The 23,271-nt window shown below is 43.5% G+C and overlaps 1 long non-coding RNA gene across 1 annotated transcript in view; it reads right to left on the reverse strand.

The window, feature by feature from the left end:
- The window catches only part of LOC123620041 (uncharacterized), a 98,589-nt gene that overhangs the window by 65,917 nt on the left and 9,401 nt on the right, over nt 1-23,271 (reverse strand). Inside the window, exon 2 of the long non-coding RNA XR_006728749.2 lies at nt 9,686-9,805. This is a non-coding gene — a long non-coding RNA (uncharacterized LOC123620041). The remainder of the gene's footprint in view (nt 1-9,685; nt 9,806-23,271) is intronic.

Below are 23,271 nucleotides of genomic sequence, written 5' to 3' on the forward strand. Positions count from 1 at the left end.
ATTCCTGAGTAGAAGTTCTATTAACATCTCTTTGAGGCAAGACCCTTGCATTCCAGAGACCCCTCACTAAAAATGGTCAGCAGTTACTGAAAACAAAGAATAAAAAGGTAAGGGTATATTATTACTTTTAAGCAATCCAAAATATTTTATTTTATTTTAAATAATTTCATCATTAATTTCAAGGTATCCAGAATCATTCTTTGGCCTTTTCAGTCTCCTTTTTTGAACTTACAGATCAATTTGATTCTGTATTGCTATGCCTTAGCATGCAGAGAGAAGGAAGGACCTCTCAGATAAAAGACACCATCTCCAGCCACCCCATCCCACCCTCCCTGGTTACAATTCTGAGAAACAGAAAAAGAAAGAAATATTCATTTAGTTCATGCCTCAGCCCTCTTTTCCACTCAATCCATCCCCAACCTGGAAGCTCAGGGCCGATTTCTTCCGGAACCTCAGAGGTAAGATTACAGTGAAGACAGAAAGAAAGGATAGAACGTTCTCTCAACTCCATGTTCAGAAAAAAAGAATTTCTTTATAAAATTCCTTTTTTGTTGTTGTTTCTGGTCACTCCATGACAGCTCCTGCTGACGTTCAAAGGCTTTAGTGCCATAATCTGAATGCAGCCTGCATCATTGGTGAGCACTGTCATTGAAATCTCTCTAGAGGTTTATCAAGAGGAGAGCGTCTTCGGTGAGTCTCAACACAATTGTCTCAGGCTGTGAGTGTGGAGATCACCATGGCAACAAAGCAGGGTAAAGAAGAACAGAGCTATTGTTCCCTGATGGGGTGATGCTACAGAAAGGGCCTTGAGTTCTCAAACTCATCCTCTTCTACATCCTGTTAGACCTCTCACCACCTCATGAGGGAACCTTGAGGCGACACACCTAACTAATCAATGCCTAGATTCCTGACCCTCAGAAGCTCTGAGATCATAAATGGGTATTGTTTTAAGCCACTAAGTTTGGGGATAATTTGTCATGTGCAGCAATAGATAACTAATAACCAATATGGTCAGAAATCATGATAGAGAGTATTGGAATTAAAGTGGTATTTTCCAAATATCTGTCTTAATCCACTGTAATGACTATGATTTAATTGAAGATTTAATTTAGTGAGCTAGTGAGATTTAACCAGCATTTTTTAACAAAATAGAATGTAATGAAATGGAAGGAATAGAACAGAACAGTATAAAAAATTGGAACTCATTGTAAGAACTAAATACTGTCTTATGAAACCTTTATTTCATAAATACATTCTATATACTAGGTCATGATTTAAAATGTATTTCTTAATATGAGCTGGGCCAAAAATGTTGGAAAGACACAATCTTAAAAGGAAATTGTAAAAACCTAATGAGAAAATAAGTTGAACTCTTGCTTTGGGCTGAATGTTTGTCTCTCTCCAAAATTCACATGTTAGAACCCTAATGCCCAATATGATGGTTAGAGGGTCATCACACCGGGCATGAGAGTCGCGCCCCCGTGCACGGGATTACTGCTCTAGTAAAAGAGACTCCACAGGGCTCCCCAGCCCCTTCTACCCATGTGGGGATACGGTAAGTCTGCAGTCTGAACAATAACCCTCACCCAACTGTGCTGGTGCCATGATCTTGCACTTCCCAGCCTCCAGAACCGTGAGAAATAAATTTTTGTTGTTTATAAGCCACCCAGTCTGTGGTATTTTGTCATAGCAGCCTGAACAAATGGAGACAACCCTCTTCCCCTCTGCCTGGCCAAATTCAACAAAAGGTTAAGACTTGGCTCAAGTCTTACTCCTCTCAAAAGCCTCCCTTCACCACTGCAGCCCCCCAGCTTCCTCTACCTCTTCTTGGAATATAAGGCCTACAAGGAACCAGTGTCTGTGGTCAGATATCACGTTACTTTGAGCATAGGGTACTTCTCCTGAAACAGATGGCCAGATCCTTGAGAGCAAGGGCTGTGATTTCACGTCTCTGTATTCTCCATAGTATGTATTGTGGTGAGTACAAAACATGTGAAGAAGAGGCTTTGGGACCCCCTTTGGTGATGGAGGCTTATTGTGAAGGAGCACAGGGTGCAGAGTAGCGCTGCAATTGTCTCCTTGGGTTAGGAAGGAAAACAGTGCGCCTCTAAGATACCATATTCCAACCCCTGGACTCTGTGAATGTGACTTTATATGGAAACAAGATCATGCCACATGAGACAAAGTTAAGGGTTTGAGATGAGGAGATGATCCTGGTTTATCGGGTGGGCCCTAAATGCAACACATACATCCTTGTAACTGGGAGGCGGACAGAGATCCGGCACAGATGGAAGAGAAGACAGCCTGACCACAGCGGCAGAGATCAAGGTGATGCAGCCACAAACCAAGAAATGTTGGCTGTTCCCAGAAGCTGGGAGAAGTAAGGAACAGACTCTCCCCTGGAGCCTCCGGGGGAACGTCGCCCTCCTGCAGATGTCTTGATTTCACCCTAGTGGTACTGGGTTTGGACATCTGGACTCCAAAACTGAGACAGAATGCATTTATTTTATGCTACAAAGTTTGTGGTCACTGATCCCAGTAGCACAGGAAATGTATACCCTCTTCAGTACCATTCTTACCTTTGTGTCCCCAAATATCCAGCATTACAATGTGCAGTGTGCTTTACTGAATCTCAACAATGTTTCTTCCCATCTTTCAGAAATAGAACCAGGAATGCTGTGGCCAGCTTTCTCCCCAGTAAGAAGATGAGGCTGGCTTGGTTTGTTGCCACGCAAACAAGAAAAAAAAAAACCCACTGGAGTACCCCTAGTGGGCGGTGTTCTTGACAAATGACCTTGAAGGCAGCTGGACGTTCCCGTATCCATACTGTTTGTGGCAATGCTGGGGTCAGGCCAGTCTTGACTGGGTTTCCTAGAAGCAGAGCCTGAGAAAGAGATTCTTGCTCAAATCACTGACTGGGGGATGCTGCCAGGATAAGGAGAGTGAGAGAAGCAGAATAGTCTGGGGGAAAACTCAGCCAGATATGGTTTCAGCCGGAGATAAACTTGAGTCTGATCCTTTGCAAAGTCTTTGCACCACAAAGTTAGTCTCACCTCAAGGCAAGGAGGCCAGCCTTTTATCTCCACGCCATGACTCAAAGATTGGGAGACAAGAAGATGGGAGAAGGGAGAGGAAATTATGGCCTCCCAGGCAAAGAACCACTGGTTTTATGGGCTTATTATGAGGAATGGTTAATAAAAATATCAGCCAAGAAAACCACATATGCAAAGCATTGTATAAACGCTTAATGAGTGTAAGGTATTCTAATGTGTCAGGACAAATTTAGATTGATCCTAAAATGCTGGCCAAAGGGCAGTCAGTGAGCGTTGCTTACCACCTCTGAGTCTGGGTGCTGGGCTCCCGGAGCCTGCTGCACAAAACGGTAGCCTGGGAAATCTCAGTCGGGTTGCAAAAACAAACGGGGCCATGAGTGGAATCACTGGAAGGCTACTCAGCTCAGAGAATGCCTTTAAAAGGCATGTTCTTACAGGCTCCCGGAAGAACCTCTCCATGGCAGATGACGTCTACAAACCGAGGGCAGCGGCATCTGTGGGAGTACTGACCACAGTGGGAAGCCGCCTGAGCCCCGGGGCAAAGGCCTGATCCAAACGCAGCCCGGATGGAACCAGGACCGTCGTGTTTGTTCTCCAGGCAGACAGGGTGAGACAGCAAAGCAAACGAAGAGCTGTGAATTCCGCCCTTCACATGGGGAAACGTGTGACCCGCCCAGCCTAGATTTTGCTCATTTAAATCCAACACTTCTGAGCAAGTCCTTAGAACTTAGAAAATGCCTCCTGAATTTTTGAAACATTTCTGAGACGCAGTAGGCTGCTGCCTTTGCTGAGGTTGGCTGAGCACAAGAGCCTGGGCAGAGACAGGGGACAGTGAGGAATGGAAGCCAGGGCCACAGGCAGGCTAGTTGGGCATGGCCAGGTTCAAGACCCCGCACACAACACCCTCAACTCTGATCTCAACCGGTATTTACCAGACAGATTCTTGGATTTCACTGACTGGTAAAGATAGATGAGAAAGACAGAAAGAGAGACAGAGACAAAGAAATAGAGAGAGAAAGAAGAATGATTGAAATATCATTGCAGACTCTTTTATGATGTTTAAAGGCAACAAAATGTTAAAAAAAATTATCCCCCCCAGCCACTGTTTTATAAATAAAAGTCATGCGAGTACCAGAAAAAGAAGAAAGCCCGTGAAGTCAGAATAAAGGCCTGTCTTTCGAGTTGAACAGATCTAGTTTTGGGGAAAACTCATTACTTTATTTTCACCTTTTCACTTTTCCTCAAATCGGTATTCAAAGTGCTCTGTCAGCCACAGTTTGGGACTTAAGCCCCTTTAAGCATCGTCCTTCCCACACAAATTGAGAAGAGCTGGACTCCTTCCAGCTCAACATAAATCAAGGGCAAATTAAATACCTGCCCCAAATGAAGGCTGTCCAAAGGTCACGGAGACTTTAAATCAACCATTCCCAACTTTATTTTTTTAAACGCCCTGGAAGAGCTAGCATCATCTCAATTGGGCTGCTAGGAAAAGTGTCAGTAACCTACCCAAAATGAAAGCTGAGCTTCCGTTTCAGATGTTCATGTCATTTAACCCTTTAAAAAATAAAGATGCTGTTCAACATTTACTGAGTACCCGACTACGTCAGATGCTGTGTCAAGACAGATACGTGTACATACTTTCCCCATTTAAAAAATTAAGATATTTACCTACAATAAAATTTAGACTTTTTTTTTTACCGTGCAATTCTAGGAGTTTTGACAAACACCTAAGTTGTGTAACTATCACCACAGTGAATATACAGAAAAATTTCATTTGTTCCAAAATCCTCCCTCACCTCTTTGTAGTCAACCCCTACCTTTACCCTCAGGCCCTGGAAACCACTGGTCTGTTTTCTGTCCCAACAGTTCTGCCTTTACCAGAATGTCTGTACACGAATTCTCCAGATTTCCACATAAATGGAATCGTACGGTATGTCACCTTTTGAGTCCGGTTTCTTACACTTGGCACAGTGCATCTGACGGTCTTCTGTTTAGGGGGTTACCCATTGTCCCTTTCTTGTTACTGACAAGCGAAACACAGGTAAGTGAACGTTTCTCCATTCATCGATTGATTTGATATTTTTCATTATGGGACACCCTCCAATACAAAATCCAGAGGAGTGTGACTGAGAACAAATATCTGGGCCAGAAGGCGAAGAAAATGTGAAAGGAAGGCACTTTCTTAATTCCAGCAAACAATTTGAGAAAGGAGGGGACTAGCCTGAGAAGCAGAGTCAACTGTTAGAGGTTAATTAAACCTTCCCCAAAGAAGAGGAGCAGCAGGGAAGGGAAGGTAAGACACTAGAGGCACAGCCAGGACTGAGGCAAAACTGCCGCAGAGGAAAAGCTCTCCAAGGTCTAGAACCCCCAAAAGCAGAGAGGGATGGTGTCTGGAGGTGCAGCCAGCAGAGGCGTGGCTGGTCTCTGAGCCTCCGGGACACACACTTTAGAAGCATCAATAGCAGCTTTGTTCAGGAGTCTGCTGAATGTGATTCCTCAAAAACAACAAATATGGGGAGAAGGAAGACTCCCTAACAGGGGCAGGTGTTCAGACCTAAGCAATTTCGCAGTAAGACGGCATGGAAAAAAGACAGTCTTCCCTCGGTATCTGCAAGGGATTGGTTTCAGGAACCCTCACGGGTACCAAAATTCCCAGATGCTCAGGCCCCTTACAGGGGGTCCCCCCTGCCTGCGGTTTCCACCTCTGTGGACTCAGCCAACTGCGGATGCAGAACCTGCCGAGAGGAAGCATTAACTATATTTAGCGAAGCATAGAAAGTGTCTGTTCTACAAGAGATAGTAAAGGCCAGGAAACTAGACAAAGTCCTCATCTCGTTCCACACAGGGTGGGAGTTGGAGGATCAGAGAGGAAATAGGGACATGTGACTCACAGGCAAAAATGACAATTAAGAGATTCTTTTTACGCTGAATGGGCAAGGGCAAGTCAAATGAGAAGCGGTGGTTGGGGCTGCCTCTACTGCATATTTCTAAACTCTGAAAGAAGACAGCGATGTCTCACATGCCACCTTCAGAGTGGATGGTATACACAGACAGATTTTCTCTCTAACACCAGGCAACACCTAATGCCAAAAACATTTCTCCTCTGTGCATTTAAGTTCACAGGTCATGGATTCTGTACAACTAGCAGTGACTGACCAACAACCTAACAAGACTAAAATTACAGAGCCTTTCTCTTTTTTCTCCATCACTCAGAAAGCACTGGAGTTTTGACAAAACTAAGCAGAATAAGAAATTTTGAAGCTGGTTTTTGGACATTACCTTAAGAACTTTGGACTTTAGACTTCCAACTCATTAAAAGGAGATCTGAGTTTGAATTTTGAGACTTTTTAGAATTGGTTTTTACCAAGTAATATTTAGACTTTACCTCTCTTAAGGATTTGACCATGTAGACATATCATAACTAGACTTATGTGGTGAACAGTTTGAAATGTATAGAAATAATAAATTACTACGTTGTGTACTAGAAGGTAACATAGTGTGGTAGGTCAATTATACTTCAAAAACAGAGAAACAAACTCATCAAAAAAGAAGTCAGATTTGTGGTTACCAGAGGTGTGGGGAGGGGAAATTGGAGGAAGGCAGTCAAAAGGTACAAATTTGCAGCTGTAAGACAAAAAAGTACTAGGGATGTGCTGTACAACATGATAAATATAATTACCACTGCTGTATGTTATATATGAAAGTTGTTAAAAGAGTCAATCCTAGGAGCTCTCATCAGGAGGAAAATTTTTTTCTTCTATTTCTTTAATTTTGTGTCTTTATGAGATGATGGATGTTCACTAAACTTATTGTGGTACTCACTTTATTATGTATGTAAATCAAATCATTATGCTTAAATTTATACCGGGCTGTATGTCAACTGTAGTTCAATAAAACTAGAAGAAGAAAAAAAAGAACATGACCATGTGATGAGATCTGTATTCCAATGGGGCAAGTCTGCATGGCCAGCACATTAGTGTTAGAGCTGATTTATGCTTTGGATAGCAGTATTTCCATTTACTTTCTTGGCAGATCATTTGAGGCTACGATGGAGAAAGCAGCCAGACATAACGGGTTGAGAAAAGAAGAGCAGGTGAATTCCAGCCTTGGTAGAGAGTGGCCTCAGATGTGATTAATGTACTGATCTATTTTAGCACCTTCTATAGGTGAATCCATTACAATGCACTGGATCTGTAAATCTAGCAAAGCCCAAAGGGGAAATGGGATTGGATGGGAGGGAGGGAATGAGATGGTAAAGACAGTAGAGAAGGTACTGAATGTAGCCAAAAAACGCATAGCCTGTGAATTCAGATGTGAAAGACAGAAGATTAAATTCACAGATAACAGAAAGGATCCTTAATAGTCAAGAACTGAAGTCCTACTATTTGTGAAGATGCAAAGCTCAAAAGAAAAATTAAGTAAGTAGGAGTTCCTTGACAGGTTGTATTAGTCAAGTCTTCCCAAAGTAACTGAACCAACTGGTTAGAGGTAGATATACACAAGAGGAGATTTACCCAGAGCCAGGGATGCCAGTGTCTGAGGGCAGGAGATGGATGCCCCAGCTCAAACAGAGAGAAACTTCATCCTTCCTCCCATTTTTGTTCTATTAGGGCCACCAGGAAATTGGCCGATGCCCACTCACAGTGGGGAGGGCCATCTGCTTTCCTCAGTTCCCCAACTTACACAATAATCTCTTCCAGAAACAACCTCACAGACACACCCAGATGCAATATTTTTCAGGTATCTGGACATCCCTTAGCCCAGCCAAGTTGACACAAAAAATTAACCATCACAGGGGTATCCAGAAACTCATGGCAAGCAATTTACAACACAGTTTATGTTAATCTTATTCCTATTATTTAATAAACTTATTTACATATTGCCCTTCTACCAAAGATTAAAATGGAAGAAAGCAGTCCAAAGTTTATTTTCTTCTTCCTCTTCCTAGACATGTAAATGTAAAACAGAAAAATCTCTCACACACACACGTAGAAAAGCCCTTTTGCTAAAAGGAGTAAAACTGAACAGAAAGTCAAAGGGTCTCTTTGATCAGAGCAACGTGGCGCCAATGTTGAGCACAACCACAAGACTCACTAGATAAAGTCTTGCTGATAAAATGAATTACTACAAGAAAAAGGATCAGATATTAGGTGTTCAAAATACTAGCCACATATTCAAAATTAATGAAATAAGATTAAAAAGCAATTTCTGACTTCGGACTCTGTATGATAGGGCCACTACCCCAGCAACAGGGACCTCAAATGGGAAACAACCTGCTGGTCAATGCCGGAGGTACCATGGCTTTTGCCAAGTGCTGCTTCAGTGTGGCCCCTGGACTTTCACCAAGACCTTCACTACCTCCTGGAAATTACCATTGCTCTCTCATAAGAGAATCCATTTGCTGCTTTGTTCCCCTTGCAATTAGAAAGGACTCAAATTAGATGGGGTTATCTGAGCACTCTGATGAGACAATAATCCTCTTAAGAGATTATAAACCTAAAACATTTGCCAAACCAGAAGCAGTTACTTCCATGGATCACAGGAACAGATTTTAATATCTGAGTTTGTCAGGGATGAAAACCAGAATAGGGTAACCCTGTTCTCTCCCTTTTTTAATTTATCCACAGCCTGACTGTTTCGGGGCCAGCTATATTTCATCTTGAACCATGCCCAGGTGCATTGACAGCTAAAGGAGATTCTTGGGGACAAAGAAAGTTCCTCTTCTTTGTATCTGAAGTCCTCCCTCTGGTAAGGTCAACTTTCTTCATCAAAATTTAGTTGTCCACTTTGTATCCTCTGGCTCAGGTGACCATATAATTTATTGTCAAACTGGGACATTGGACAGGAAAGGGGAGCAGCTGTGTCAACCAAGACTTCCAGGCAAACCTGGGCACAATATGTATGACATTTCCTCAATGACCTTCTGTGTTTATGGCTTGTTTTATGAGTATCACGCATTAAAAATTATTCTGTCAAGTATAAGTTCTGAGTTAATTTTTTCTGGTTAGAAATAACTGAAACACCTTAAATTAGCTTAAACCAAAAAACAAAGCGGGGGTGGGGAGGAGATTTATTTTAAGGCTGTGGACATGCCTATGGAATTCAAGAGGAGAAAGTCCAGAAGGTCTTGTGAGACGTTTGTGGAGCCAGGGACACACCCCAGTCTCTGGTCTGAATGTTCTCGTATCTCCACCTCTCTCTGCTCATCCTCTTGAGTCTTTTTTTCTCTGAGACCACAAATAAGATCATTTGTGGGAAACTATGGAATGCAAAACTCCTGGGCTTGGAATAATGCCTCTTTGGAAGATGCTCACGTGCAGAATGATCACATGGTGTCCTAGCTCTTCAACTCTTCATACTGAGCTACGTAAGAGACTTGAGTTTCTATTACTCACTTACTTCTTTTTACATAGAGTTTCTTAACCGCATTGCTCTTTCCCAAGGGGCCATCTGGAAATATGTACTGGGGAAGGATTCGCTGGCATTGAATGTGGAGGAGGGGGACAGACATACTACTCATTCTTCATTGCAAGAGACAGCCCTCTGCAAGCCCAAACCCAGCTCTCCCCTCCCCTGCTTCTCCCTCCCCCAAAATGCCAACAGCGTTCCCATTGAGAGACGCTGAAACGTACCTGCCGCCTGCAGAAGCCTGGATGGCTGAGTGTGCAGTATGTAGGTCATTGGGTCGGGGTGAAGCACAGAGCTCTGGTGTTCAGACCCCATCAGCAGGATGTGATGGAAGAGAAGTAGTCCTGGACGGGAAAAAAGATTTCTGTTCTTGTTGTTTTGTGCCTTATTTATACAGCAGCTCAATGTCATTAAGAAATGTTTGTGGTTTTAGATACGTTAAATGTGGACCACAGTAACGAAACCTCACATAACAGTGCTGAAACAGACGTCACTCACACACCCTCAGGACCCTCTGACCTTCTTCGGAAAGAAAACGTAAAAATCCCCGACTAAGGTGAGTGTCCTGCATGTGCTGACAAGGCACTGGGCGTTAAGAATATTTTGGCCTCTGGGATATTTCAAGCAATTTACCAAAGCATTTTAACATGCCAGAGGCTTCTATCACCTGGTTTTCATCAGCTTCCCAATCTGCAGTTCCTCATGCTGATTTTAGGGGACAGTTATTCTGTAAATTACAAGGCTTTAAATCACAGAATCTAGAATGCATATGGTGAGGGGGTCTGCACTGACTTTCAAAATGGGATTTAGGCTTTTCGCGTTGCAGATCCATGAGCTGCGGAGCTGCTAAGCTAGAGTCCTAATGGGAGCTCATTTCTCTGCTCCCAGCACCCCCTCCCCCGCTGCAGGCACACTGCCCCCTCCTCTCCTCTGCACTGCCCCCCGGCCATCACATGGTTATGGGTGGAAACTTGGCCCCCTGCCCGGGGTTGATCCCTTGGAGCCTATTTCAAACTGCCCATATCTAGTATCAGGAGACAGGGAGGAGGTTTGCGTTGACATCTTCCGGAGTTATCTAATAGCTTTCCTGAATGACGGAGGAAAAAGAAATCCTGAAGTGTAAAAATAAAACTCATCAGCACCATCCAGCTTCTCAGCAGAACAGCCTCTCTTTCCCTCTTCATTATTAATGAGGCCAAAAGAGTCTGAGGTTTCGATCCAGGAAGCACCAAGGGTAAATGTGAGAAGCCATCTTTGCCTGTCAGGCTCAGGCTGACTATTTCCGCTCAGGCAGCTCCGCGTGTGAGCATCTGGCCTGCAGTCCCGGTGTGGGCTTGCTGTGGGCTCACGCAAGCCCTAGGGCCAGGCCTGACGTGGAAGGATGGCAGCTCCCTGGCACGTTTCCTTAGGAAGAGTTCAGTCAAGAATCACAGACATTTCCCTGATGATTAGCGCTGTTGAGCATCTTTTCATATGCCTGTTGGCCATCTGTATGTCCTCTTTGGAAAAATGTCTACTTAGCTTTTCTGCCCATTTTTAATAGGGTTTTTTTTTTTTTGATATTGACCTTTATTAGCTGTTTGTACATTTTGGAAATTAGTCCCGAGTCGGTCGCATTGTTTGCAAATACTTTCTCCCGTTCTATAGGTTGTCTTTTCCTTTTGGTTATGGTTTCCTTTGCTATGCAAAAAACTTTTTAGTTTAATTAGGTCCCATTTGTTTATTTTTGCTTTTATTTCAATGACTCCAGGAGACTGATCCAAGAAAAGAGTGCTGCGATTTATGTCAAATAGTGTTCTGCCTATGTTTTCCTCTAGGAAGTTTTATAGTATCTGGTTTTACATTTAGGTCTTTAATCCATTTTGAGTTTATTTTTGTATATGGTGTTAGAGAATGTTCTAATTTCAGTCTTTTATGTGTAGTTGTCCAGTGTTCCCAGTACCACTTATTGAAAGGACTCTTTTCTTCATTGTATGCTCTTGTCTCCTTTGTTGTAGATTAATTGACTGTAAGTGTATGGGTTTATTTCTGGACTTTCTGTCCTGTTCCATTGATCTATGTGTCTGTTTTTGTGCCAATACCATACTCTTTTGATAACTCTAGTTTTGTGATATAGTCTGAAGTCAGGGAGCATGATTCCTCTTTCTCTATTCTTTTTCAGGATGTTTTGGCTATTCAGGATCATTTGTGTTTCCATGCAAATTTTTAAATTATTTGTTCTAGTTCTGTGAAAAATGCCATTGGAATTTTGATAGGGATTGCACTGAATCTGTAGATTGCCTTGGGTAGTATGTTCATTTTAACAATATTAATTCTTTCCAGTCTAAGAACACAGTATCTTTCCATCTGTTTGTCAGCTTCAACTTCTTTCATCAGTGTCATAGTTTTTCAAATATAGATCTTTTACCTCCTCAGACAGGTTTACTTCTAGGTATTTTATTCTGTTTGATGCAATGGTAAATGAGATTGTTTCTGTTATTTCTCTTTCTGATACTTCATTGTTAGTGTACAGAAATGCAACAGATTTCTGTATATTAATTTTGTATCCTGCAACTTTACTGAATTCACTGATGAGCTCTAGTAGTTTTCAGGCAGTGTCTTTAGGATTTTCTATGTATAGTATCATGACACCTGTAAACAATGACAGCTTTACTTCTTCCTTTCCAGTTTGGATTCCTTATTTCTCCTCTGATTGTTGTGGCTAGGACTTCCAAAACTGTGTTGAGTAAAAGTGGTGAGAGTGGACATCCTTGTCTTATTCCTGGTCTTAGAGGAAATACTTTCAGTTTTTCACCATTGAATATGAGGTTAGCTGTGGGTTTGTCATATATGACCTTTATTATGTTGAGGTGTATTTCATATATATATATATGTGTACACACACATACACACCCCAACACAACGGAATGTTACTCAGCCATAAAAAGAATGTAATTCTGCCATTTGCAGCAACATGGATGAACTTGGGGGGTATTATGCTAAGTGAAATAAATCAGAGAGAGAAAGACAAATACTGTATGATATTACTTACACGTGGAATCTAAAAAATACAACAAACTAGTGAATAAAACAGAAAAGAAGCAGTCTCAAAGATACAGAGAACAAACCAGTGGTTACCTGTGGGGAAAGAAAAGGAGGGAAGGGCAATTGAAGGGTATAGGGGGGAAAGGGGTTATTAAGGGATTATATGAAATCATCTGGGTGAACCTTTTGAAAATTGTAGTGCACTATAGAATGTAAAGAATCTTTCTTTCAATAAAAAATAAATTTTAAAAAGAACATCACAGATAGATGTTCATGGCCATAGAACTTTCTAGAATGTAATTGTTAGTGTCTTCCTCCTCTCAACCAGATGAGCACTCTCATTTTCCTGGAACAGTGAATTAGACCGCTTTTGTCTTTATCTTGTGAACTCATGTCACCTGGACAGCAATTGCAGTCGATAGTACTACTCGGTTCATTGAACAGCAGAGAGCTTTCAGCCTGGTTTCAGACATGAAGGTGGAGAAGAAAAAGCACGGAGGGTATTCAGATTTCTTTCAGCTGGAGCTGTGTCTTATTCTTAGCTTTCCATTCTTTTTCTCTGAGTCAGACGTCAGCAAAGTTGTTTTTTTTTCATTGCTTCAATTAAAAATATCTAACATTAAATGAATGGTGTGTGAAATGCCAGCCCATAAAAGGAGATGTGGTGATGGCTGCTCAGCCAGTTCATGAGGTACTAGTTAGAGGTGGAACTGACCTGACTGCATCTGTGAGACCTAACACACAATTTCTATGCACAAATGCTGTGTTCTAGACATGGCACCCCTACTTAGAGACGATTCCCCAGTCACTCCTCAGTTAATCCTGTCTTCCCAGGCTTGAGGGCGTGTTGGGTGAACCTCCCACATTTTGCTGTCCGCACCTTCTCCTGACCACAAGTTAGTGGGAGGACTTGGTGATGTTAGGGTAGTATCTAGCTATAGAATACAGCTTTCCTCTGACTGAAGCTTGGAAGTCTAAAAGAGCTTTTTATTTACAAGCCGGGCATCTAACTGATGCAGAGGCTGAACTTACTCTATATGGGACCCTCCCCTCCTTACTTTTAGAGGTGACCATACAAAGGCAATGATTCAGCGTCTCCTCTTTGATGGCATCTAAAATTGACCAGCTAGATTATTTTGGGCCAAGGCGGTACAATTTAGGGGATCATAATCTAAATGATGTTGTCTGTATTCCCTTAAATCTTTTTAGAAATATAATATTTTAAGCAGGCTGTGAAAAGAATGATTTGGGCAATCTTATGGGTTATAAAAAAATACAAGAAAGGTTGCATTTGGAGCAAAAGTTTTTTGTTTTCAGTTATACTCTCTTTACTCTCTGTCTTCAGAGTTACTGGTCTTCCAAGTGCGGGTCTGGAGGTAAACCCAGCGAGGGTTCGATCTGCACTAACTGGCCTTGAGGGTGGCAGACCAGCCCCAGTGCTATTAGGAAAGCCAAAGCGCGGGGGGACACGGTGATGGGCGCACTGACGTCGCAGAGCCAGGGCGGCCTTGGCTGCGTGTCTAGAGGGCTGCCTAGGAGACCCTGGCTATGGTTGCCGCAGCCTGGAGAGATCTGTAGCTGTAACTGCTTCTAAGCTCCAGGGACTGCTTGTCCAGCCCTTCTCTGGCTGACTAGCCCATCTAGGCGTGAAAGGTCTTTTAACTGGTCGCTGGCCAGCTCACCTCAGTATTAACATCTGCTTTCAGGAAAGCCTTTCGGAGACAAACGAAGGAGGCTGGAGGTTATGGATGTGAACACAAATCAGCAATTTAGGATAAGATCCTCCTGTGAGATCTCATCACTGAGACAGGAACAAAAGCTTTCCCAACTGAAATGAGTTAGGATGAAAAGAAAAGGGCACGATATAGAAATAACTTCTGTGAATAGGAAGAACCACTGGCAAACTGCATTCTTTGCCCCATTTTATAACTGTTTCCCCTGACCCCATACTCTCACCGGAGGGCCAGGCTGCCTTTCCCAAGCTTGCTAGTCAAGTATAAACTCGTAAGTATGTCTCGGAGGAAGGCTCAGTGTCCTGGGTGTGAACCCTTCCAGCTTTGAGTTGAGACTTCACAGTGCTGAGGTGAGTTTGGGGGCTGGTGACACCCCGTACTCACGACTACGAACCTGTCTCCCATCTTCCCCACCCACTTAACCCCCCCTTTTACCCCCAGCCCAGCCCACTATCTCAAAGCAGAAAATCAGAACCAAGGACACTGAGCCTTTTGAACAATTTGAGGATTTGCAAACTCATGGCAGGACGCGTAGAAGTGGAACTGTCTTGAAATTCTGTGGCCAATTTGACTTCTAAGTAAGTAGAGAAAATTCGCTTTCGGGGATTTACCCCCTCGGGGCTGTAACAATGAGCTACAAGTGTAACTTTTCAGTGATTCACTTGTGTCGCCTGCAACTGAAATTAAACACAATTAAAATAGGATATTTGGGGGAGATGTTGACCTATGGTGACAGCCTAGCCTGATGGCGCCGTCACAGCAGTTACAGCTAACGCCAGCTTGGGTCTCTCCAGGCACACAGCCCAGCCTGAAGCTGGGTGCTTGGAGTCAGCCCTGTGTCCAGGGTGGAGGAAGGCAGGGAGCTAGGGCAGAAACTTCCATAAAGGGCAGAGCCATCGCCACGCATGCACCACAGCTATCCTGGAAGGAGACGGGTAACCCTCTTCTCTACCAAACTCTCCACTTGCTCCCTCCCCGCACTGCTGGCCCTGCCCCCTCCCCCACCTTAGTACCTAGAATTTCAGTGTTAAAGATTCACTTTTTAGTGTATTAAGGAATAAAAGATTTCCAGGTTCTGGAGGGAGTGTGATATAGACCCAAATCATTGCTGGTTCAGTATTTCCCCCGCCAGCCTTGTATGGGAAGACCTTTTGCTCCTGATGCCCTGCTGCATTTGCTTTGATGATAAAAAGACAAAAGGCCCAGAAGAAGAATTAAGAAAGGCAGAGCCAAGATCAGTTTAGATGTGAAGAAACACTGGACTAGAATCCTAGAGGAGGAGGAGAGAGAGGAGAGATAGCATGGGGTAATCGTGTTGGGGGGGGGGGGACCTTTAAGATTGGGTTTTACAGAAACAGACTCACAGACCTAATAAACAAACTTATGGTTACGGGGAGGCGGGAAGGAGGTGGGAAGGGGTAAATTGGGAGTTTGGGATTTGCAGATACTAACTACTATATATAAAATAGATAAACAACAAATTTCTTCTGTATAGCACAGGAAACTGTATTCAATATTTTGTAGTAACCTATAATGAAAAAGAATATGAAAAGGAATATATGTATGTATATGTATGACTGAAACATTGTGCTGTACACCAGAAATTGACACATTGTAACTGACTATAATTAAAAAAAAGATTGAGTTTTAGATATTTTATTATCTTATGACCAAATATTTCCTGTTACCCATTTTGCCACCTTATTTAAGATTTCAGGAAACACTGTTTTTTGAGGCTTTCTTGTTGGATTTTTATTTCTTTTGAGACATTAAGGATGGAGCGAAAAGGCCCAGGTTGACTTTGGGTCTGTCTGAATCTTAGCATCAAAAGCAGGAAAAAGCCAAAAAAGAGGAAGGTTTTTGCTGAATTGGCTGAGATCTGAAATGGGTGGAGGGGCTAGAAGGGAGCCAGGCCTCCTGACACACTGTGCCTCTCATAGCTGTGTCCTGGGCCAGCCCCATGGAGCCCAGGGCACGTGTCCTTGCTGCGTCAAAGGAGTACCCAAGGCAGCTGCCACCAGGGAGCAGAGCAGTGGCAGCTGGGGGACTGGGCAGGAGTCCAACCGCTCTAGCAGCTGCCAATACTCTCGCCTGCCTACCCCTCAGCCCACTAGCTCCTCATTAGGAAGTCAAGGGCAGACCTGAGCCTCCCCGGTGCCCTCCACTGTCTCCCCACCCCATCCATGTCCCAAGGATGACCTTGCATTGTATCCCAACACATTCCCAGCTTCTCCCTTGACACCTGCCTCGAGGCCAGTTCTATGAGGGACAAACAGAGGAAACCTGGGTAGAGGAAGTTGGCACTGGATCTGACTCCCTACAGAGATTTATAACCAGGGAAGTCACTGCCTCTGTGGTGCTTTTAGAAAATAGTTCCTGGCTTGATTGAGGAAGAGAAACTTTTGTGGAAAATGTCTGTCATTCGTGTTCCTGCCACATCTGTGAGCATTTTCACAGGGCAGATGTAACTGATTGCTCGCTCCACAAATGCAGATGGCACCTTTGTCAGGGCTCTGGCGATGGGGTGTGCCAACCGGCAGACAGACATGGAGGAACTCAGAAGGGCAACGGGGGATTTCTTCCTCCTGATGCTGGGAGGGGAGGGCGTGTGCTTCCCGCAACATCCCCCATCCCACCCCAGCAGGTACCTTAAGGACAAGGGCTTTCCCCAAGGATCTAAAGGCATCTGGGAGGCATTAAGCCAAATTTATCCCAAATGTTATAGGTTGAGTCATGTCCCCCCGAAAAGATACACCAAAGTCCTAACCCCTAGTTCTTCAGAATGTGATCTTTTATTTGGAAATATATCTTTGCAGAGGTAAGCAGTCAAGATAAAGCCGTCTTGGAGTAGGATGGACCCTAAACCTAATATGACCGGTGTCCTTAGAGGGGAGATAACAATGTGAAATGACAGAAACATTCAGGGAGAAGATGGCTGCTGGCTGGGCAAAGGCAGAGCCTGGAGTGATGCGTCTGCAAACCAAGGAATGCCAAGGACTGCTGAGAGCTGCCAGAAGCTAGAAAGATCAAGGAAAAATTCCCCTCTGAAGCCTCAGAGAGCCTGAATGTCAGATTTCTAGACTCCAGAACTCTGAGAGAATAAAGTCATGTTGTTGGAAGCCACAACCCAGCAAGGAGCACAGCAAACCAGGTCGGCTTGAGGACTGTCACCCCAAGCTGGCCAGGGCACAGAGGTAAGCTAGTGCAGACCCCAGGGAAGTTCCCGTCAGGAGCCCCAGGCGCAGGGCGTGGGCTGCACGGAGATGCCCTTGCCCAGCTCTAGCTGAAGATGCTTCTCCTTCATCGGTCCTCGGGGGAGTCTGTAATCCCTTTTTCGCGCCAAACAGACCAGAGATGTTGGGGGTTGTCCCCTTGTCCAAGAATAAATGTGCTAACTCCTGGAGCCTTTGCCCTGTGAGTCAGACTTGTGGGACAGGAAAACAATCCTTGGGAGTAAAAACTCAATCATCTCTACTTGATCTCAAAAGGAAAAGTCTTGATTATTCCAGAAAATAACAACCTAGTCCCCTGGTTAGGCATAAGGGTCTGGGGAGCTGGTCACAAGGTGCTTGAGCCTCAGTCGCTCACTGATGATTAAAGTTTGGGGCTGAGTGGACACAGTGTCATGCTTTCAGCCACAGCAGAGAGTGACCACGGAGACCTTGAGCTATCTGTAAAGGCGGTTAACTTGGCATCACTTTGGGGATTAAATGGAGGGGAAAATTGGCTGGAGAGGATGACAGGGTGCAGACTGTGTAATCTAGACACAATAAAGCCACTCCTTGAGCCGGGACAGAATGGTGAAGGTTAAGGGGACAAAGGAGCTTGCAGAGAAAGAAGCAACTTTAATGTAAAGAGAACAAGAGAGGTTCTAAAGATTGTGGCAGAATTCTGAGTCTGGCCAGGGAATATTTAAGGGAATTTATCTCCTTCCATTCAGGGAAAGGAGGGTTTATTCAACTGATCTGAAAACATCTAGCTTTCCAGAAATATTCCAGGCATCTCATAAAATTAAACATTATATAAAATAGGATAATTAAGGATTAAAGAACCAAGAAGAGATTCTATAAGAGAGACAAAGAAGTAGATGTTAAGAAGACACTGTATAAAAGGAATGTTGCAATTAAAAGCAAAGGCAAAAAGAGAAGTAATCTACTTGAATTTTCATTACATACATGTACAAACTCACCTAAAGGTAAACTTTTTCCTAGAAGTGAGCTGGAGAAGTTTTTATCCCATTAATCTATGAAGATTCTTTTTGAGAAAATGATAATTATATATTTCGTCCTTTAGGAGTATATATGTGTGGCTCTGTGTGTGATTTCTTCAAAACTTACTGGGCTAAAATGAATGAGGTTCAGTTTAAAGTTTGAAAATGGATTCTCTGATTTCTATAATTATTATCTTATCCTTAAAAAATACAAGGGATGTGATAACAAGCAGATAAAACATAGGCATGATTTTACACACAAATATATTCTCCCTTCTCTCCTGCTAAGTCTGGGAGCCAGAGACTTAGCAGTGGGTGGGAACGGACAGACAATCAGTTTCATAGGCTTCCACAGCAAGAAACGAAAATGATACCTTTAACCCTCCAGGGCTGTAATTATCTCATGAAAACTCCAGCTAGTGGGGGAGTCTCTGTGCTATTATTAGATTTCTTTCAGTTTAGGATGTAAGTATATGCTGCAAGTCATTCACTGAAAATTGCTCATTCCTCCACCAATGTGTTTGAAATCCGAGCTCCATGGTGATTAATTCAGTCCTTAAGCCAGGTGAAGCTTCATTCTGGCTCCCCCTCAGTGTGAAGCCGGATTCTGAATGACCTGGCACGTGGCCCTACTTCTGTGTGTGTTCTCAGAAAACAGCACGGCTGTTCTCATGGACAGCTAAGATTTCTCCGAGTTCAAGACTTTGTTCCATTGGCTGTTCTCCCTTCAACGGTTTCAAAAGTTCTTCGTGGCATTTCTTTTTTAATGTCATAACCAAAGATGTGAATGCTGCCCAATTTCTGGTCAAAAGAAAGCCCTCTCATCATGTCACTTGATCTCATGTGTCCCCACCATGCTTTTTGTGGGAGACGTGTCCCAGAATCAACTGTTTCAACAATGGGCAAAATGACTGACCTGTAGGTCCAAAAGGATTAACAACAATAAAGATGAGAATTTTATACGTAAATAATCTATGTTGAGCAGTGTTAATGTTCTTGCTTTTTCTCTACATCCGCATACATGCACTTACTGTAGTAAACTTCTTCATTAACCAAGTGACCCACTAAAGATAAATTGGGAAAGACTTATCCTGATATTCCGTGGATAATGTTAACATTTGACGGACATCTCTGCTACAGGCATTGCAGACACTTTATGTGTGTTATCTACAGTATCCTAAGAACTCTGACTACCATTACGTTCATTTTACCAACTTGGAAAGGGAGGCTTGGAAAGGTTAAATGACCTTCCCAAGACTGCAGATCTATAAGTACTAATGCAAGAATGTGAGCTTGCACCAAAAATCACCTCTAAGCTATTTTCTTTCTATTCAACCGTGGATACTGACAGCAGTTGACTAACTACAAAGTAACTGACTTCTATAATGCATGTATAAATGGCCAACAGGCACATGAAAAAATGCTCAATATTGCTAACTGTCAGAGAGATGCAAACCCAAACTATAATGAGGTATCACCTCACACCAGTCAGAATGGCCATCATTCAAAAGTCCACAAATGACAAATGCTGGAGAGGCTGTGGAGAAGAGGGAACCCTCCTACACTGCTGGTGGGAATGAAGTTTGGTGCAGCCACTGTGGAAAACAGTATGGAGATTCCTCAAAAAACTAAAAATAAAATTACCATATGATCCAGAAATCCCACTTCTGGGTATATATCCGGAGGGAACTCTAACTTGAAAAGATACAAGCACCCCAATGTTCATAGCAGCATTATATACAATAGCCAAGACATGGAAGCAACCTAAATGTCCATCGACAGAGGGCTGGATAAGTTGTGGTGTATTTATACAATGCAATACTACTCAGCCATAAAAAAGAATAAAACAATGCCATTTGCAGCAACATGGATGGACCTAGAGATCGTCATTCTAAGTGAAGTAAACCAGAAAGAGAAATACCACATAATACATGTATATTAGCCAGTAAGTTAAAGATACTCAGAATTAACTACAGCATAATCATAATTGAAACTTTGTTCTCTTTTGTGCAAGTCACATGAGACTTGCTAAACCCTGAACCCAAGTCAACGTTTTCCAACAGTCTTCAGACTGGTAAGCCTGCTTCATCCTCCTCTTTCTTTCCTCCCCAGAGCATGACAGCTTGAAACCCTGCCCTTGAGCTTCCCATGTAATTGGCTGTGCACTTGAGCAGTTAGTTAGAATTTCTGTGTGATCAGCTTAGTGAACCAGATGGAAACCAGTAACCAAGCTGACCTATGACATCAGAGGCTAACTCGACTTCTTTTTGGTGGTTTCAGGAGACCCCTGGGAAAATTTCCCTCCAGTCCTGGCACAGCTCACACTCACCTACATGTGTTCTTCCCCACACTGCTCTCCTGAGAACTCGCATGTCATTGGAACCTCTGCCATCTTTCTTTCCTTTCTTCCCTCCATTTTTTTTTTTTTTAATGGAGGTACTGGGGATTGAACCCAGGACTTCTGAATGCTAAGCATATACTTTACAACTGAGCTACACCCACCCTTCCTTCTTTCCTTTCTTCTTTCTTTCTCTTTCCTTCTTTTCTTTTCACTTTCTCTCTTTCTTGATAACACTATCACAAATCTCAAAAGGACTCTTTCTTATTTTGTATCAATGTCATTCTCCCCCTTCCATCCTGATCCCCACTCCTTCCCCCTCAGACCCTCACCCTAATGTGTGTGTGTTACTTGCATATGAACATGCTGGCGGTGAGCACCGCTCCTTGTCTGCCTTACACACTAACAGATTTTGTAGCTGGCTGCTAGGCATGACTACGCTGTTTAATTTTAGCCAGTGGGATATGAGCAAAAGGGAGGTGTTAATTTCTAGGTTGCCCTGTGGGCAGAAACGTGTTCTTCCCTTCCCTTTTCCCCCTGGGCAGATTCTGATCGTGCACTAGGAGATCACGTAGCTACATAGGACCCTGACATAAAAGTCATGAGTTGAAGGTGGTAAAGCAAAATGCCAGGAACAGCTGGGTCCCTCATGCTGTTGAATCATGATACCCCTCTGGATTGCCTACCTGAATTTTTACAGGAGAAAAAAAATCTATCCAGTTTAATCCATTATGATTTTGAGTACTTCTGTTATAGCCACTGATCCAATTTCCTAAATAAATATAGCATCTCTGCAAACTATGGAGGGCATTTAATATGCCTGCATGTGTTTCCTATTTTATACAGTATTGTTCCATTTCTTAGGTTTCTCACTCAGCACTATTTTTAAAAATCTATCCCTGCTGCAAGAGCACATCTAGTTCTTGCTTCTAAGTGCTGCAGAGGAGAGCAGTGCGTACCTCTACCAGACTGCTCCTACACCGCCCCACCCCGGTGACAGACACCTAGCTGGCCTCCCACTTCCCACCACCAGGATGATACCGCCGGTGACGTTCCTCATGGACCTTTGAAAGAATCTCTCCTGGGCACAGGTAGACAAGAACAATGAGCGGCCATGGAGTGCTCTCATGTTTATTTCCACTAAGTGCTGCCGAATCACTTTCCAGAACGGCTCCAACAGTCTGCACTTCCATTAGCAACTCCTGAGGACTCCTGTTCCCCTGCATCCTTGCCAATGCTTTGTTATTTAAGTTTCCTTTTTTGCCAATCTCAAGGGACTCATTTTTAGCTGCACTTCTGTGATTATTAGTATGTGTGTAATTGTTCATATCATGTGTGCAATTGTTAGCCATTTGGTTTTCCCTTCTGTGAATTGCCTCTTCATACCCTTTTCTTACTTCCTGGTATATACTTAACATTAGTTCGTGTTGGTTTTGGTCACTTCTATACATGATCTTTCAGGGCAGATATCCTCAGCACCTTATTCACTGAGACCTTAAAGAATTTTATGCCAGCTTCTACACTGAGCCTGCCACCCATGACCAATTGCCACATGAGTGCGCACCCCCCCCCCCCAAGGCCAGTCACGCCCCTGACATTCCCAGTGTCTCCGGGCTGCCAAGTGTCCCCAGCCTCCAACATCTCCAGTGGTAAACCAACACGCCCCTCACTCCCTCTCTATATTTCAGTCCCCAGATCTGAACGTGGCCATCAGAGGGTGACCCTGTTCCTTTCCTGTTGCCGTTTTTGCTTCCACTGCAGTTAAGGAGAAGGAGGGGGCGGACAAGAGGGGATTTGGATTATGCAGCCAAAGGCCACCACTCAAGATGCTGACATTTGGATGAAAATTTAAATGAGAAACTTGTAAGGTCTCTCCTGATGCTATAAAGCCTGACCCTTCAGAGGACATGTGGGAATTTACAGAGCTTTTCTTTTCTTTCAAACAAAGAGCTTTCCACCTGCTATACCTCCTATTTTCAGCTTAGTTCTTACTTTCTCCTTTAAAAGCCACCCTCCCTCTGGATTTGCTAACAGTCACCTTCACCTTAGCAAAGGCTGCCCCGACTTACATCAGGAGGCCAGGAAGCTGCACTTTGTCTTTACAGAGTCTGGGGAGGATGTCAGCTAATGTAAGTCAGTGCCAAAAAATTTCATGCAGCTTAACAGAGGAAGATCTTTTAAAAGAGCTTCCCCAACTAATAAATCAGCTAGGGAATAAAGCTGGTTGCATTTCTGGAATAGAAAAAGGAAGAATGTGCTACCACTGAGGGCCCCTGGGGTTGGCCGGGGGCCTTTATGATATAATAGTCGCTGGGCTAAAGATTCTGGCCCCAATCATGGTTCACTGCTAAGCTGCTCAGCCCAGTAGTCAATGTTCTCCATGTCTTGGCCTTTTATTCTTCTGCTAGAAAAACTCCAACCCTGGATTAATCCAGCTACCCTTCTCTGCTCCCGTACCACCTCTCTCAGTGGAGGGCATCTCCACCCACCAGGGTGTCCAATCAG

This window comes from Camelus bactrianus, chromosome 3 (genome assembly GCF_048773025.1).
Source record: "Camelus bactrianus isolate YW-2024 breed Bactrian camel chromosome 3, ASM4877302v1, whole genome shotgun sequence".
NCBI lineage: Eukaryota > Metazoa > Chordata > Mammalia > Artiodactyla > Camelidae > Camelus > Camelus bactrianus.